This window comes from Oncorhynchus mykiss, unplaced genomic scaffold, assembly GCF_057628025.1.
Source record: "Oncorhynchus mykiss isolate SJ-2025 unplaced genomic scaffold, ASM5762802v1 scaffold93, whole genome shotgun sequence".
Taxonomy (NCBI): Eukaryota; Metazoa; Chordata; class Actinopteri; order Salmoniformes; family Salmonidae; genus Oncorhynchus; species Oncorhynchus mykiss.
The window spans coordinates 815,001-829,706 of NW_028322092.1; positions in this window are offsets into that span (position 1 = coordinate 815,001).

The window sequence follows — 14,706 nt, forward strand, 5'->3', positions numbered from 1 at the left end:
CTGTGGACTCTCCCAGTGTGGTGGTGTGGGTTAACAATGTGGACTCTCCCAGTGTGGTGGTGTGGGTTAACACTGTGGACTCTCCCAGTGTGGTGTGAGTTAACACTGTGGACTCTCCCAGTATGGTGGTGTGGTGTGGGTTAACACTGTGGACTCTCCCAGTACGGTGGTGTGGGTTAACACTGTGGACTCTCCCAGTGTGGTGGTGTGGGTTAACACTGTGGACTCTCCCAGTGTGGTGGTGTGGGTTAACACTGTGGACTCTCCCTGTATGGTGTTGTGGGTTAACACTGTGGACTCTCCCAGTATGGTGGTGTGGGTTAACACTGGACTCTCCCGGTGTGGTGGTGGGGGTTAACACTGTGGACTCTCCCAGTGTGTTGGTGTGGTGTGGGTTAACACTGTGGACTCTCCCAGTGTGGTGGTGTAGGTTAACACTGTGGACTCTCCCAGTGTGGTGGTGTGGTGTGGGTTAACACTGTGGACTCTCCCAGTGTGGTGGTGTGGGTTAACACTGTGGACTCTCCCAGTGTGGTGGTGTGGGTTAACACTGTGGACTCTCCCAGTGTGGTGGTGTGGGTTAACACTGTGGACTCTCCCAGTGTGGTTGTGTGGTGTGGGTTAACACTGTGGACTCTCCCAGTGTGGTGGTGTGGGTTAACAATGTGGACTCTCCCAGTGTGGTGGTGTGGGTTAACACTGTGGACTCTCCCAGTGTGGTGTGAGTTAACACTGTGGACTCTCCCAGTATGGTGGTGTGGTGTGGGTTAACACTGTGGACTCTCCCAGTACGGTGGTGTGGGTTAACACTGTGGACTCTCCCAGTGTGGTGGTGTGGGTTAACACTGTGGACTCTCCCAGTGTGGTGTGAGTTAACACTGTGGACTCTCCCAGTATGGTGGTGTGGTGTGGGTTAACACTGTGGACTCTCCCAGTACGGTGGTGTGGGTTAACACTGTGGACTCTCCCAGTGTGGTGGTGTGGGTTAACACTGTGGACTCTCCCAGTGTGGTTGTGTGGTGTGGGTTAACACTGTGGACTCTCCCAGTGTGGTGGTGTGGGTTAACAATGTGGACTCTCCCAGTGTGGTGGTGTGGGTTAACACTGTGGACTCTCCCAGTGTGGTGTGAGTTAACACTGTGGACTCTCCCAGTATGGTGGTGTGGTGTGGGTTAACACTGTGGACTCTCCCAGTACGGTGGTGTGGGTTAACACTGTGGACTCTCCCAGTGTGGTGGTGTGGGTTAACACTGTGGACTCTCCCAGTATGGTGGTGTGGGTTAACACTGGACTCTCCCGGTGTGGTGGTGGGGGTTAACACTGTGGACTCTCCCAGTGTGTTGGTGTGGTGTGGGTTAACACTGTGGACTCTCCCAGTGTGGTGGTGTGGGTTAACATTGTGGACTCTCCCAGTGTGGTGGTGGGGGTTAACACTGTGGACTCTCCCAGTGTGGTGGTGTGGGTTAAAACTGTGGACTCTCCCAGTGTGGTGGTGTGGGTTAACACTGTGGACTCTCCCAGTGTGGTTGTGTGGTGTGGGTTAACACTGTGGACTCTCCCAGTGTGGTGGTGTGGGTTAACAATGTGGACTCTCCCAGTGTGGTGGTGTGGGTTAACACTGTGGACTCTCCCAGTGTGGTGTGAGTTAACACTGTGGACTCTCCCAGTATGGTGGTGTGGTGTGGGTTAACACTGTGGACTCTCCCAGTACGGTGGTGTGGGTTAACACTGTGGACTCTCCCAGTGTGGTGGTGTGGGTTAACACTGTGGACTCTCCCAGTGTGGTGGTGTGGGTTAACACTGTGGACTCTCCCTGTATGGTGTTGTGGGTTAACACTGTGGACTCTCCCAGTATGGTGGTGTGGGTTAACACTGGACTCTCCCGGTGTGGTGGTGGGGGTTAACACTGTGGACTCTCCCAGTGTGTTGGTGTGGTGTGGGTTAACACTGTGGACTCTCCCAGTGTGGTGGTGTAGGTTAACACTGTGGACTCTCCCAGTGTGGTGGTGTGGTGTGGGTTAACACTGTGGACTCTCCCAGTGTGGTGGTGTGGGTTAACACTGTGGACTCTCCCAGTGTGGTGGTGTGGGTTAACACTGTGGACTCTCCCAGTGTGGTGGTGTGGGTTAACACTGTGGACTCTCCCAGTGTGGTGTGAGTTAACACTGTGGACTCTCCCAGTATGGTGGTGTGGTGTGGGTTAACACTGTGGACTCTCCCAGTACGGTGGTGTGGGTTAACACTGTGGACTCTCCCAGTGTGGTGGTGTGGGTTAACACTGTGGACTCTCCCAGTATGGTGGTGTGGGTTAACACTGGACTCTCCCGGTGTGGTGGTGGGGGTTAACACTGTGGACTCTCCCAGTGTGTTGGTGTGGTGTGGGTTAACACTGTGGACTCTCCCAGTGTGGTGTTGTGGGTTAACATTGTGGACTCTCCCTGTATGGTGTTGTGGGTTAACACTGTGGACTCTCCCAGTATGGTGGTGTGGGTTAACACTGGACTCTCCCAGTGTGGTGGTGTAGGTTAACACTGTGGACTCTCCCAGTGTGGTGGTGTGGGTTAACACTGTGGACTCTCCCAGTGTGGTGGTGTGGGTTAACACTGTGGACTCTCCCAGTGTGGTTGTGTGGTGTGGGTTAACACTGTGGACTCTCCCAGTGTGGTGGTGTGGGTTAACAATGTGGACTCTCCCAGTGTGGATGTGTGGGTTAACACTGTGGACTCTCCCAGTGTGGTGTGAGTTAACACTGTGGACTCTCCCAGTATGGTGGTGTGGTGTGGGTTAACACTGTGGACTCTCCCAGTACGGTGGTGTGGGTTAACACTGTGGACTCTCCCAGTGTGGTGGTGTGGGTTAACACTGTGGACTCTCCCAGTGTGGTGGTGTGGGTTAACACTGTGGACTCTCCCTGTATGGTGTTGTGGGTTAACACTGTGGACTCTCCAAGTATGGTGGTGTGGGTTAACACGGGACTCTCCCGGTGTGGTGGTGGGGGTTAACACTGTGGACTCTCCCAGTGTGTTGGTGTGGTGTGGGTTAACACTGTGGACTCTCCCAGTGTGGTGGTGTAGGTTAACACTGTGGACTCTCCCAGTGTGGTGGTGTGGTGTAGGTTAACACTGTGGACACTCCCAGTATGGTGGTGTGGTGTGGGTTAACACTGTGGACTCTCCCAGTGGTGTGGTGTGGGTTAACACTGTGGACTCACCCAGTGGTGTGGTGTGGGTTAACACTGTGGACTCTCCCAGTATGGTGGTGTGGTGTGGGTTAACACTGTGGACTCTCCCAGTGTGGTGGTGGGGGTTAACACTGTGGACTCTCCCAGTATGGTGGTGTGGTGTGGGTTAACACTGTGGACTCTCCCAGTATGGTGGTGTGGTGTGGGTTAACACTGTGGACTCTCCCAGTACAGTGGTGTGAGTTAACACTGTGGACTCTCCCAGTGTAGTGGTGTGGGTTAACACTAGACTCTCCCAGTGTGGTGGTGTGGTGTGGGTTAACACTGTGGACTCTCCCAGTGTGGTGGTGTGGGTTAACACTGTGGACTCTCCCAGTGCGGTGGTGTGGGTTAACACTGTGGACTCTCCCAGTATGGTGGTGTGGTGTGGGTTAACACTGTGGACTCTCCCAGTGCGGTGGTGTGGGTTAACACTGTGGACTCTCCCAGTACGGTGGTGTGGGTTAACACTGTGGACTCTCCCAGTGTGGTGGTGTGGGTTAACACTGTGGACTCTCCCAGTGCGGTGGTGTGGGTTAACACTGTGGACTCTCCCAGTGTGGTGGTGTGGGTTAACACTGTGGACTCTCCCAGTGTGGTGGTGTGGTGTGGGTTAACACTGTGGACTCTCCCAGTACGGTGGTGTGGGTTAACACTGTGGACTCTCCCAGTGTGGTGGTGTGGTGTGGGTTAACACTGTGGACTCTCCCAGTGGTGTGGGTTAACACTGGACTCTCCCAGTACGGTGGTGTGGGTTAACACTGTGTACTCTCCCAGTGTGGTGGTGTGGTGTGGGTTAACATTGTGGACTCTCCCAGTATGGTGGTGTGGTGGGGGTTAACACTGTGGACTCTCCCAGTATGGTGGTGTGGGTTAACACTGTGGACTCTCCCAGTATGGTGGTGTAGTGTGGGTTAACACTGTGGGCTCTCCCAGTGTGGTGGTGTGGTGTGGGTTAACACTGTGGACTCTCCCAGTGTGGTGGTGTGGGTTAACACTGTGGACTCTCCCAGTATGGTGGTGTGGTGTGGGTTAACACTGTGGACTCTCCCAGTATGGTGGTGTGGGTTAACACTGTGGATTCTCCCAGTGTGGTGGTGTGGTGTGGGTTAACACTGTGGACTCTCCCAGTATGGTTGTGTGGTGTGGGTTAACAGTGTGGACTCTCCGAGTGTGGTGGTGTGGTGTAGTTAACACTGTGGACTCTCCCAGTGTGGTGGTGTGGGTTAACACTGTGGACTCTCCCAGTGTGGTGGTGTGGTGTGGGTTAACACTGTTGACTCTCCCAGTGTGGCGGTGTGGTGTAGTTAACACTGTTGACTCTCCCAGTGTGGTGGTGTGGGTTAACACTGTGGACTCTCCCAGTGTGGTGGTGTGGTGTGGGTTAACACTGTGGACTCTCCCAGTAACCCAGTGTAGTGGCCTGCTAACTAACCTGTACAGTACAAGCACCCTACTAGGTAACCAGTACTCCCAGTACTCCCAGTACAAGCACCCTACTGCACATAGTGGTAACAGATTCAGAATCGTTTCTGAAAATGTCTCCATTTGCAGTACGTTTTCCAATCGGTTGTGCTACCAGCCAGTGGGGATACATTAAACATTACAGCTAGCTAGGTTTGTTCCAGGTAACTACCTAACCACTCTTCAGATAATTGGGTTATCATAAAAACAGCTGAATGCTAGCTAGCTAGCATAGTTACATGTACTCTTATGCTTGAATCAACTTTGAAACCAATTATACACCGTTGCTAATAGTTACCTGTAGCTAGCTACCTGGCTACCTAGCTGGCTTTATTGGTCCAGGGAGTGGGGTAGCTAGCTACCTGGCTGGCTTTATTGGTCCAGGGAGTGGGTTAGCTAGCTACCTAGCTGGCTTTATTGGTCCAGGGAGTGGGTTAGCTAGCTACCTAGCTGGCTTTATTGGTCCAGGGAGTGGGTTAGCTAACTACCTAGCTGGCTGTATTGGTCCAGGGAGTGGGTTAGCTAGCTACCTAGCTGGCTTTATTGGTCCAGGGAGTGGGTTAGTTAGCTATCTAGCAGGCTTTATTGGTCCAAGGAGTGGGTTAGCTAGTTACCTAGCTGGCTTTATTGGTCCAGGGAGTGGGTTAGCTAGCTACCTAGCTGGCTTTATTGGTCCAGGGAGTGGGGTAGCTAGCTACCTAGCTGGCTTTATTGGTCCAGGAGGTGGGTTAGCTAGCTACCTAGCTGGCTTTATTGGTCCAGGGAGTGGGTTAGCTAGCTACCTAGCTGGCTTTATTGGTCCAGGGAGTGGGTTAGCTAGCTACCTAGCTGGTTTTATTGGTCCAGGGAGTGGGTTAGCTAGCTACCTAGCTGGCTTTATTGGTCCAGGGAGTGGGTTAGCTAGCTACCTAGCTGGCTTTATTGGTCCAGGGAGTGGGGTAGCTAGCTACCTAGCTGGCTTTATTGGTCCAGGGAGTGGGTTAGCTAGCTACCTAGCTGGCTTTATTGGTCCAGGGAGTGGGTTAGCTAGCTACCTAGCTGGCTTTATTGGTCCAGGGAGTGGGTTAGCTAGTTACTGAGCTTCAATGCCATACAGCACTCCTTCCGTGGCCTCCAACTGCTCTTAAACGCTAGTAAAACCAAATGCATGCTTTTCAACCGTTCGCTGCCTGCACCCGCACGCCTGACCAGCATCACCACCCTGGATGGTTCCGACCTTGAATATGTGGACATCTATAAGTACCTAGGTGTCTGGCTAGACTCTAAACTCTCCTTCCAGACCCATATCAAACATCTCCAATCGAAAATCAAATCAAGAGTCGGCTTTCTATTCCGCAACAAAGCCTCCTTCACTCACGCCGCCAAACTTACCCTAGTAAAACTGACTATCCTACCGATCCTCGACTTCGGCGACGTCATCTACAAAATTGCTTCCAACACTCTACTCAGCAAACTGGATGCAGTTTATCACAGTGCCATCCGTTTTGTCACTAAAGCACCTTATACCACCCACCACTGCGACTTGTATGCTCTAGTCGGCTGGCCCTCGCTACATATTCGTCGCCAGACCCACTGGCTCCAGGTCATCTACAAGTCCATGCTAGGTAAAGCTCCGCCTTATCTCAGTTCACTGGTTACGATGGCAACACCCATCCGTAGCACGCGCTCCAGCAGGTGTATCTCACTGATCATCCCTAAAGCCAACACCTCATTTGGCCGCCTTTCGTTCCAGTTCTCTGCTGCCTGTGACTGGAACGAATTGCAAAAATCGCTGAAGTTGGAGACTTTTATCTCCCTCACCAACTTCAAACATCTGCTATCTGAGCAGCTAACCGATCGCTGCAGCTGTACATAGTCTATTGGTAAATAGCCCACCCATTTTCACCTACCTCATCCCCATACTGTTTTTATTTATTTATTTTTATTTTTCTGCTCTTTTGCACACCAATATCTCTACCTGTACATAACCATCTGATCATTTATCACTCCAGTGTTAATCTGCATAATTGTAATTATTTGCCTACCTCATGCCTTTTGCACACAATGTATATATAGACTCCCCTTTTTTTCTACTGTGTTATTGACTTGTTAATTGTTTACTCCATGTGTAACTCTGTGTTGTCTGTTCACACTGCTATGCCTTATCTTGGCCAGGTCGCAGTTGCAAATGAGAACTTGTTCTCAACTAGCCTACCTGGTTAAATAAAGGTGAAATAATAAAAAATAAAAAAATAAAAAACTTAGCTGGCTTTATTGGTCCAGGGAGTGGGTTAGCTAGCTACCTAGCTGGCTTCATTGGTCCAGGGAGTGGGTTAGCTAGCTACCTAGCTGGCTTTATTGGTCCAGGGAGTGGGTTAGCTAGCTACCTAGCTGGCTTTATTGGTCCAGGGAGTGGGTTAGCTAGCTACCTAGCTGGCTTTATTGGTCCAGGGAGTGGGTTAGCTAGTTACCTAGCTGGCTTTATTGGTCCAGGGAGTGGGTTAGCTAGCTACCTAGCTGGCTTTATTGGTCCAGGGAGTGGGGTAGCTAGCTACCTAGCTGGCTTTATTGGTCCAGGAGGTGGGTTAGCTAGCTACCTAGCTGGCTTTATTGTTCCAGGGAGTGGGTTAGCTAGCTACCTAGCTGGCTTCATTGGTCCAGGGAGTGGGTTAGCTAGCTACCTAGCTGGCTTTATTGGTCCAGGGAGTGGGTTAGCTAGCTACCTAGCTGGCTTTATTGGTCCAGGGAGTGGGTTAGCTAGCTACCTAGCTGGCTTTATTGGTCCAGGGAGTGGGTTAGCTAGCTACCTACCTTTCCGTTGCAGAAGAGGTAGGAGGAGAGTGGATGGTTCTCAGTCATAGCCTAGCTACATTTAACTGGACTGTGCTCCGTAGCGATTAACAAAGCTACCCTGAACCTGGCTGTTTGGTGTGTTAACAACGGAGTGTGGGCCGTGCCAGCTACCCTCACCCTGGCTGTTTGGTGTGTTTATAACTGAGTGTGGGCCGTGCCAGCTACCCTCACCCTGGCTGTTTGGTGTGTTGATAACTGAGTGTGGGCCGTGCCAGCTACCCTCACCCTGGCTGTTTGGTGTGTTGATAACTGAGTGTGGGCCGTGCCCACAGAGGGAGTTGGAGACGCCCGATTAATCAATATTTAAAAGGAACCGTACGTCGGTGTGTGGAACTAAACCAACATTTCCACATTAGGACAGAAATTAGGTTGAATTAGTGGCGACAACTTCCTCTGGATGGGTCCTTTAACATTATCAGAGGAAGGTTTGACAGGTCTTTGGGACGTGATTTGGGACAGTTCTTTGAGACGTGATTTGGGACAGTTCTTTGGGACGAGATTTGGGACATGATTTGGGACGTGATTCGACAGAAGAAAGTATCTAAATTAACGGGATGTAGAAGTTTATTATGAGAGGGGTTTTATCCGTGGCGCCTCCCGAGCCTCTGCTCTGTTCTGTCCCCCTAGACTCTGTTTACTGTGCAGGGACAGAAGCACAGATGGCTGGACACCAAAGGACAAGGAGTTTGTTTTCTTCATGCCATTAAACAGGACAGCTTTCTTTCTTGGCTAATATTTAGCTCCTTCAGATGCTAATAGGGGGTCCTCTCTCTCTCTCTCTCCCTCCTAGGTAGCATAACAACTATGGAGAAGTCTTCAAATCAGAGACAGGTTGTTTACCGCCAATACGGAAGTGGTTAGATGATGCGGATGCTAAGCTACACGATTGTTTAGGGTGAATTTTGGCCCATTCCTCCTGACAGAGCTGGTGTAACTGAGTCAGGTTTGTAGGCCTCCTTGCTCTCACACGCTTTTTCCGTTCTGCCCAAAAAAATTCTATAGGATTGAGGTCAGGGCTTTGTGAAGGCCACTCCAATACCTTGACTTTGTTGTCCTTAAGCCATTTTGGTCATTGTCCATTTGGTCATTGTCCATTTGGAAGACCCATTTGCGACCAAGCTTTAACTTCCTGACTGATATCTTGAGATGTTGCTTCAATATATCCATATAATTTTCCATCATTTTGAACCCGGGGATTATCGTGTGAAACCCGGGGATTATCGTGTGATAGCTCCCTCCTAAGGGCTTAGTTTGACAAAGTGCCTTCTGTTAATGCAAGTGTTTCCTATTTCCTGTCACCTGATCTCTGCCAGTGGCTGGAGGGTTTAAATGCTCAGTTCTAGAGCTTTATGGGAGATTCAATACAAAATGGCTGCCTGTCTCTGCAGGGGTTAGTTAGGGCTGATGCGAGTCCTAGGGGCTAGTCAGACTGATCTTCAGTCTTTGTATTTATTTGACTAATTTAAAAAATACAAATCTGTTTATTATTTACTTTGAGCCTGGTCAAGCATCTTGTTGGATGAATTCTACGTGTTGGTAAAAGCTGCACCTGCTCCAAGAGCCTTAATAAAATAAGAACCCTGCACTGTACGTGGTGCTTCCTGCCTCTCCTTGCTCAACAACTACCATCCACACACACACACACACACGCACAAACGCACGCACACGCACACACACACTACGTATTGAACTCTCCCATCGCTCTGAAAAATGACAGTCTGTGAAGAAATGTGGGGATTTTAGAGGATGGGGGATCATAATAAATAAATAAAGTTTGGGGGAAATGGAGTTCTATAAATAACATCATGATCTTTAAAGTTAGAAAAATCCATTAAGGGGGACTGATAATATTATAATTAGGGAACCCGCATCTCATTTATTTATATTTCGACTGTTATTATTTGCTCCCTGGAAATGTTTATTCAAATGAGGAAGTCTTTTTAACTTTCTAATTTCATGGTTCAGAAGTCGTACAGAAGGACATTGGGGTTCCTGTAGTATAATGTGTAAAGGGCTCAGAAGGACATTGGGGATCCTGTAGTATGATGTGTAAAGGGTTCAGAAGTCGCACAGAAGGACATTGGGGTTCCTGTAGTATGATGTGTAAAGGGTTCAGAAGGACATTGGGGTTCCTGTAGTATGATGTGTAAAGGGCTCAGAAGGACATTGGGGATCCTGTAGTATGATGTGTAAAGGGTTCAGAAGTCGCACAGAAGGACATTGGGGTTCCTGTAGTATGATGTGTAAAGGGTTCAGAAGGACATTGGGGTTCCTGTAGTATGATGTGTAAAGGGATCAGAAGGACATTGGGGTTCCTGTAGTATGATGTGTAAAGGGTTCCTGTAGTATGATGTGTAAAGGGATCCTGTAGTATGATGTGTAAAGGGTTCCTGTAGTATGATGTGTAAAGGGATCCTGTAGTATGATGTGTAAAGGGATCCTGTAGTATGATGTGTAAAGGGATCCTGTAGTATGATGTGTAAAGGGTTCAGAAGGACATTGGGGTTCCTGTAGTATGATGTGTAAAGGGTTCAGAAGGACATTGGGGTTCCTGTAGTATGATGTGTAAAGGGTTCAGAAGGACATTGGGGTTCCTGTAGTATGATGTGTAAAGGGTTCCTGTAGTATGATGTGTAAAGGGTTCCTGTAGTATGATGTGTAAAGGGTTCCTGTAGTATGATGTGTAAAGGGTTCAGAAGGACATTGGGGATCCTGTAGTATGATGTGTAAAGGGTTCAGAAGGACATTGGGGTTCCTGTAGTATGATGTGTAAAGGGTTCAGAAGGACATTTGGGTTCCTGTAGTATGATGTGTAAAGGGTTCAGAAGGACATTGGGGTTCCTGTAGTATGATGTGTAAAGGGTTCAGAAGGACATTTGGGTTCCTGTAGTATGATGTGTAAAGGGTTCAGAAGGACATTGGGGTTCCTGTAGTATGATGTGTAAAGGGTTCAGAAGGACATTGGGGTTCCTGTAGTATGATGTGTAAAGGGCTCAGAAGGACATTGGGGTTCCTGTAGTATGATGTGTAAAGGGTACAGAAGGACATTGGGGTTCCTGTAGTATGATGTGTAAAGGGTTCAGAAGGACATTGGGGATCCTGCAGTATGATGTGTAAAGGGTTCAGAAGGACATTGGGGATCCTGTAGTATGATGTGTAAAGGGTTCAGAAGGACATTGGGGATCCTGTAGTATGATGTGTAAGGGGTTCAGAAGGACATTGGGGATCCTGTAGTATGATGTGTAAAGGGTTCAGAAGGACATTGGGGTTCCTGTAGTATGATGTGTAAAGGGTTCAGAAGGACATTGGGGTTCCTGTATTATGATGTGTAAAGGGTTCAGAAGGACATTGAGGTTCCTGTAGTATGATGTGTAAAGGGTTCAGAAGGACATTGGGGTTCCTGTATTATGATGTGTAAAGGGATCCTGTAGTATGATGTGTAAAGGGTTCCTGTAGTATGATGTGTAAAGGGTTCCTGTAGTATGATGTGTAAATGGATCCTGTAGTATGATGTGTAAAGGGATCCTGTAGTATGATGTGTAAAGGGATCCTGTAGTATGATGTGTAAAGGGATCCTGTAGTATGATGTGTAAAGGGATCCTGTAGTATGATGTGTAAAGGGTTCCTGTAGTATGATGTGTAAAGGGTTCCTGTAGTATGATGTGTAAAGGGTTCCTGTAGTATGGTGTGTAAAGGGTTCCTGTAGTATGATGTGTAAAGGGTTCCTGTAGTATGATGTGTAACGAGTTCCTGTAGTATGATGTGTAAAGGGATCCTGTAGTATGATGTGTAAAGGGTTCCTGTAGTATGATGTGTAAAGGGATCCTGTAGTATGATGTGTAAAGGGTTCCTGTAGTATGATGTGTAAAGGGTTCCTGTAGTATGATGTGTAAAGGGATCCTATAGTATGATGTGTAAAGGGTTCAGAAGGACATTGGGGATCCTGTAGTATGATGTGTAAAGGGTTCAGAAGGACATTTGGGTTCCTGTAGTATGATGTGTAAAGGGTTCAGAAGGACATTTGGGTTCCTGTAGTATGATGTGTAAAGGGTTCAGAAGGACATTGGGGTTCCTGTAGTATGATGTGTAAAGGGTTCCTGTAGTATGATGTGTAAAGGGTTCCTGTAGTATGGTGTGTAAAGGGTTCCTGTAGTATGATGTGTAAAGGGTTCCTGTAGTATGATGTGTAACGAGTTCCTGTAGTATGATGTGTAAAGGGATCCTGTAGTATGATGTGTAAAGGGTTCCTGTAGTATGATGTGTAAAGGGATCCTGTAGTATGATGTGTAAAGGGTTCCTGTAGTATGATGTGTAAAGGGTTCCTGTAGTATGATGTGTAAAGGGATCCTATAGTATGATGTGTAAAGGGTTCAGAAGGACATTGGGGATCCTGTAGTATGATGTGTAAAGGGTTCAGAAGGACATTGGGGTTCCTGTAGTATGATGTGTAAAGGGTTCAGAAGGACATTTGGGTTCCTGTAGTATGATGTGTAAAGGGTTCAGAAGGACATTGGGGTTCCTGTAGTATGATGTGTAAAGGGCTCAGAAGGACATTGGGGATCCTGTAGTATGATGTGTAAAGGGTTCAGAAGGACATTGGGGTTCCTGTAGTATGATGTGTAAAGGGCTCAGAAGGACATTGGGGATCCTGTAGTATGATGTGTAAAGGGTTCAGAAGTCGCACAGAAGGACATTGGGGTTCCTGTAGTATGATGTGTAAAGGGTTCAGAAGGACATTGGGGTTCCTGTAGTATGATGTGTAAAGGGATCAGAAGGACATTGGGGTTCCTGTAGTATGATGTGTAAAGGGTTCCTGTAGTATGATGTGTAAAGGGATCCTGTAGTATGATGTGTAAAGGGTTCCTGTAGTATGATGTGTAAAGGGATCCTGTAGTATGATGTGTAAAGGGATCATGTAGTATGATGTGTAAAGGGATCCTGTAGTATGATGTGTAAAGGGTTCAGAAGGACATTGGGGTTCCTGTAGTATGATGTGTAAAGGGTTCAGAAGGACATTGGGGTTCCTGTAGTATGATGTGTAAAGGGTTCAGAAGGACATTGGGGTTCCTGTAGTATGATGTATAAAGGGATCATGTAGTATGATGTGTAAAGGGTTCCTGTAGTATGATGTGTAAAGGGATCCTGTAGTATGATGTGTAAAGGGATCCTGTAGTATGATGTGTAAATGGATCCTGTAGTATGATGTGTAAAGGGTTCCTGTAGTATGATGTGTAAAGGGTTCCTGTAGTATGGTGTGTAAAGGGTTCCTGTAGTATGATGTGTAAAGGGATCCTGTAGTATGATGTGTAAAGGGTTCCTGTAGTATGATGTGTAAAGGGTTCCTGTAGTATGATGTGTAAAGGGTTCCTGTAGTATGATGTGTAAAGGGTTCAGAAGGACATTGGGGATCCTGTAGTATGATGTGTAAAGGGTTCAGAAGGACATTGGGGTTCCTGTAGTATGATGTGTAAAGGGTTCAGAAGGACATTGGGGTTCCTGTATTATGATGTGTAAAGGGTTCAGAAGGACATTGGGGTTCCTGTAGTATGATGTGTAAAGGGTTCAGAAGGACATTGGGGTTCTTGTAGTATGATGTGTAAAGGGTTCCTGTAGTATGATGTGTAAATGGATCCTGTAGTATGATGTGTAAAGGGATCCTGTAGTATGATGTGTAAAGGGATCCTGTAGTATGATGTGTAAAGGGATCCTGTAGTATGATGTGTAAAGGGATCCTGTAGTATGATGTGTAAAGGGTTCCTGTAGTATGATGTGTAAAGGGTTCCTGTAGTATGATGTGTAAAGGGATCCTGTAGTATGGTGTGTAAAGGGTTCCTGTAGTATGATGTGTAAAGGGTTCCTGTAGTATGATGTGTAAAGAGTTCCTGTAGTATGATGTGTAAAGGGATCCTGTAGTATGATGTGTAAAGGGTTCCTGTAGTATGATGTGTAAAGGGATCCTGTAGTATGATGTGTAAAGGGTTCCTGTAGTATGATGTGTAAAGGGTTCCTGTAGTATGATGTGTAAAGGGATCCTGTAGTATGATGTGTAAAGGGTTCAGAAGGACATTGGGGATCCTGTAGTATGATGTGTAAAGGGTTCAGAAGGACATTGGGGTTCCTGTAGTATGATGTGTAAAGGGTTCAGAAGGACATTGGGGTTCCTGTAGTATGATGTGTAAAGGGTTCAGAAGGACATTTGGGTTCCTGTAGTATGATGTGTTAAGGGTTCAGAAGGACATTGGGGTTCCTGTAGTATGATGTGTAAAGGGTTCAGAAGGACATTGGGGATCCTGCAGTATGATGTGTAAAGGGTTCAGAAGGACTTTGGGGTTCCTGTAATATGATGTGTAAAGGGTTCAGAAGGACATTGGGGTTCCTGTAGTATGATGTGTAAAGGGCTCAGAAGGACATTGGGGTTCCTGTAGTATGATGTGTAAAGGGCTCAGAAGGACATTGGGGTTCCTGTAATATGATGTGTAAAGGGTTCAGAAGGACATTGGGGATCCTGTAGTATGATGTGTAAAGGGTTCAGAAGGACATTGGGGATCCTGTAGTATGATGTGTAGAGGGTTCAGAAGGACATTGGGGATCCTGTAGTATGATGTGCAAAGGGTTCAGAAGGACATTTGGGTTCCTGTAGTATGTATGATGTGTAAAGGGATCCTGTAGTATGATGTGTAAAGGGTTCCTGTAGTATGATGTGTAAAGGGTTCCTGTAGTATGATGTGTAAAATGGTTCCTGTAGTATGATGTGTAAAGGGTTCCTGTAGTATGATGTGTAAAGGGTTCAGAAGGACATTGGGGATCCTGCAGTATGATGTGTAAAGGGTTCAGAAGGACATTGGGGTTCCTGTAGTATGATGTGTAAAGGGTTCAGAAGGACATTGGGGATCCTGTAGAATGATGTGTAAGGGGTTCAGAAGGACATTGGGGATCCTGTAGTATGATGTGTAAAGGGTTCAGAAGGACATTGGGGTTCCTGTAGTATGATGTGTAAAGGGTTCAGAAGGACATTGGGGTTCCTGTATTATGATGTGTAAAGGGTTCAGAAGGACATTGGGGTTCCTGTAGTATGATGTGTAAAGGGTTCAGAAGGACATTGGGGTTCCTGTAGTATGATGTGTAAAGGGTTCCTGTAGTATGATGTGTAAATGGATCCTGTAGTATGATGTGTAAAGGGTTCCTGTAGT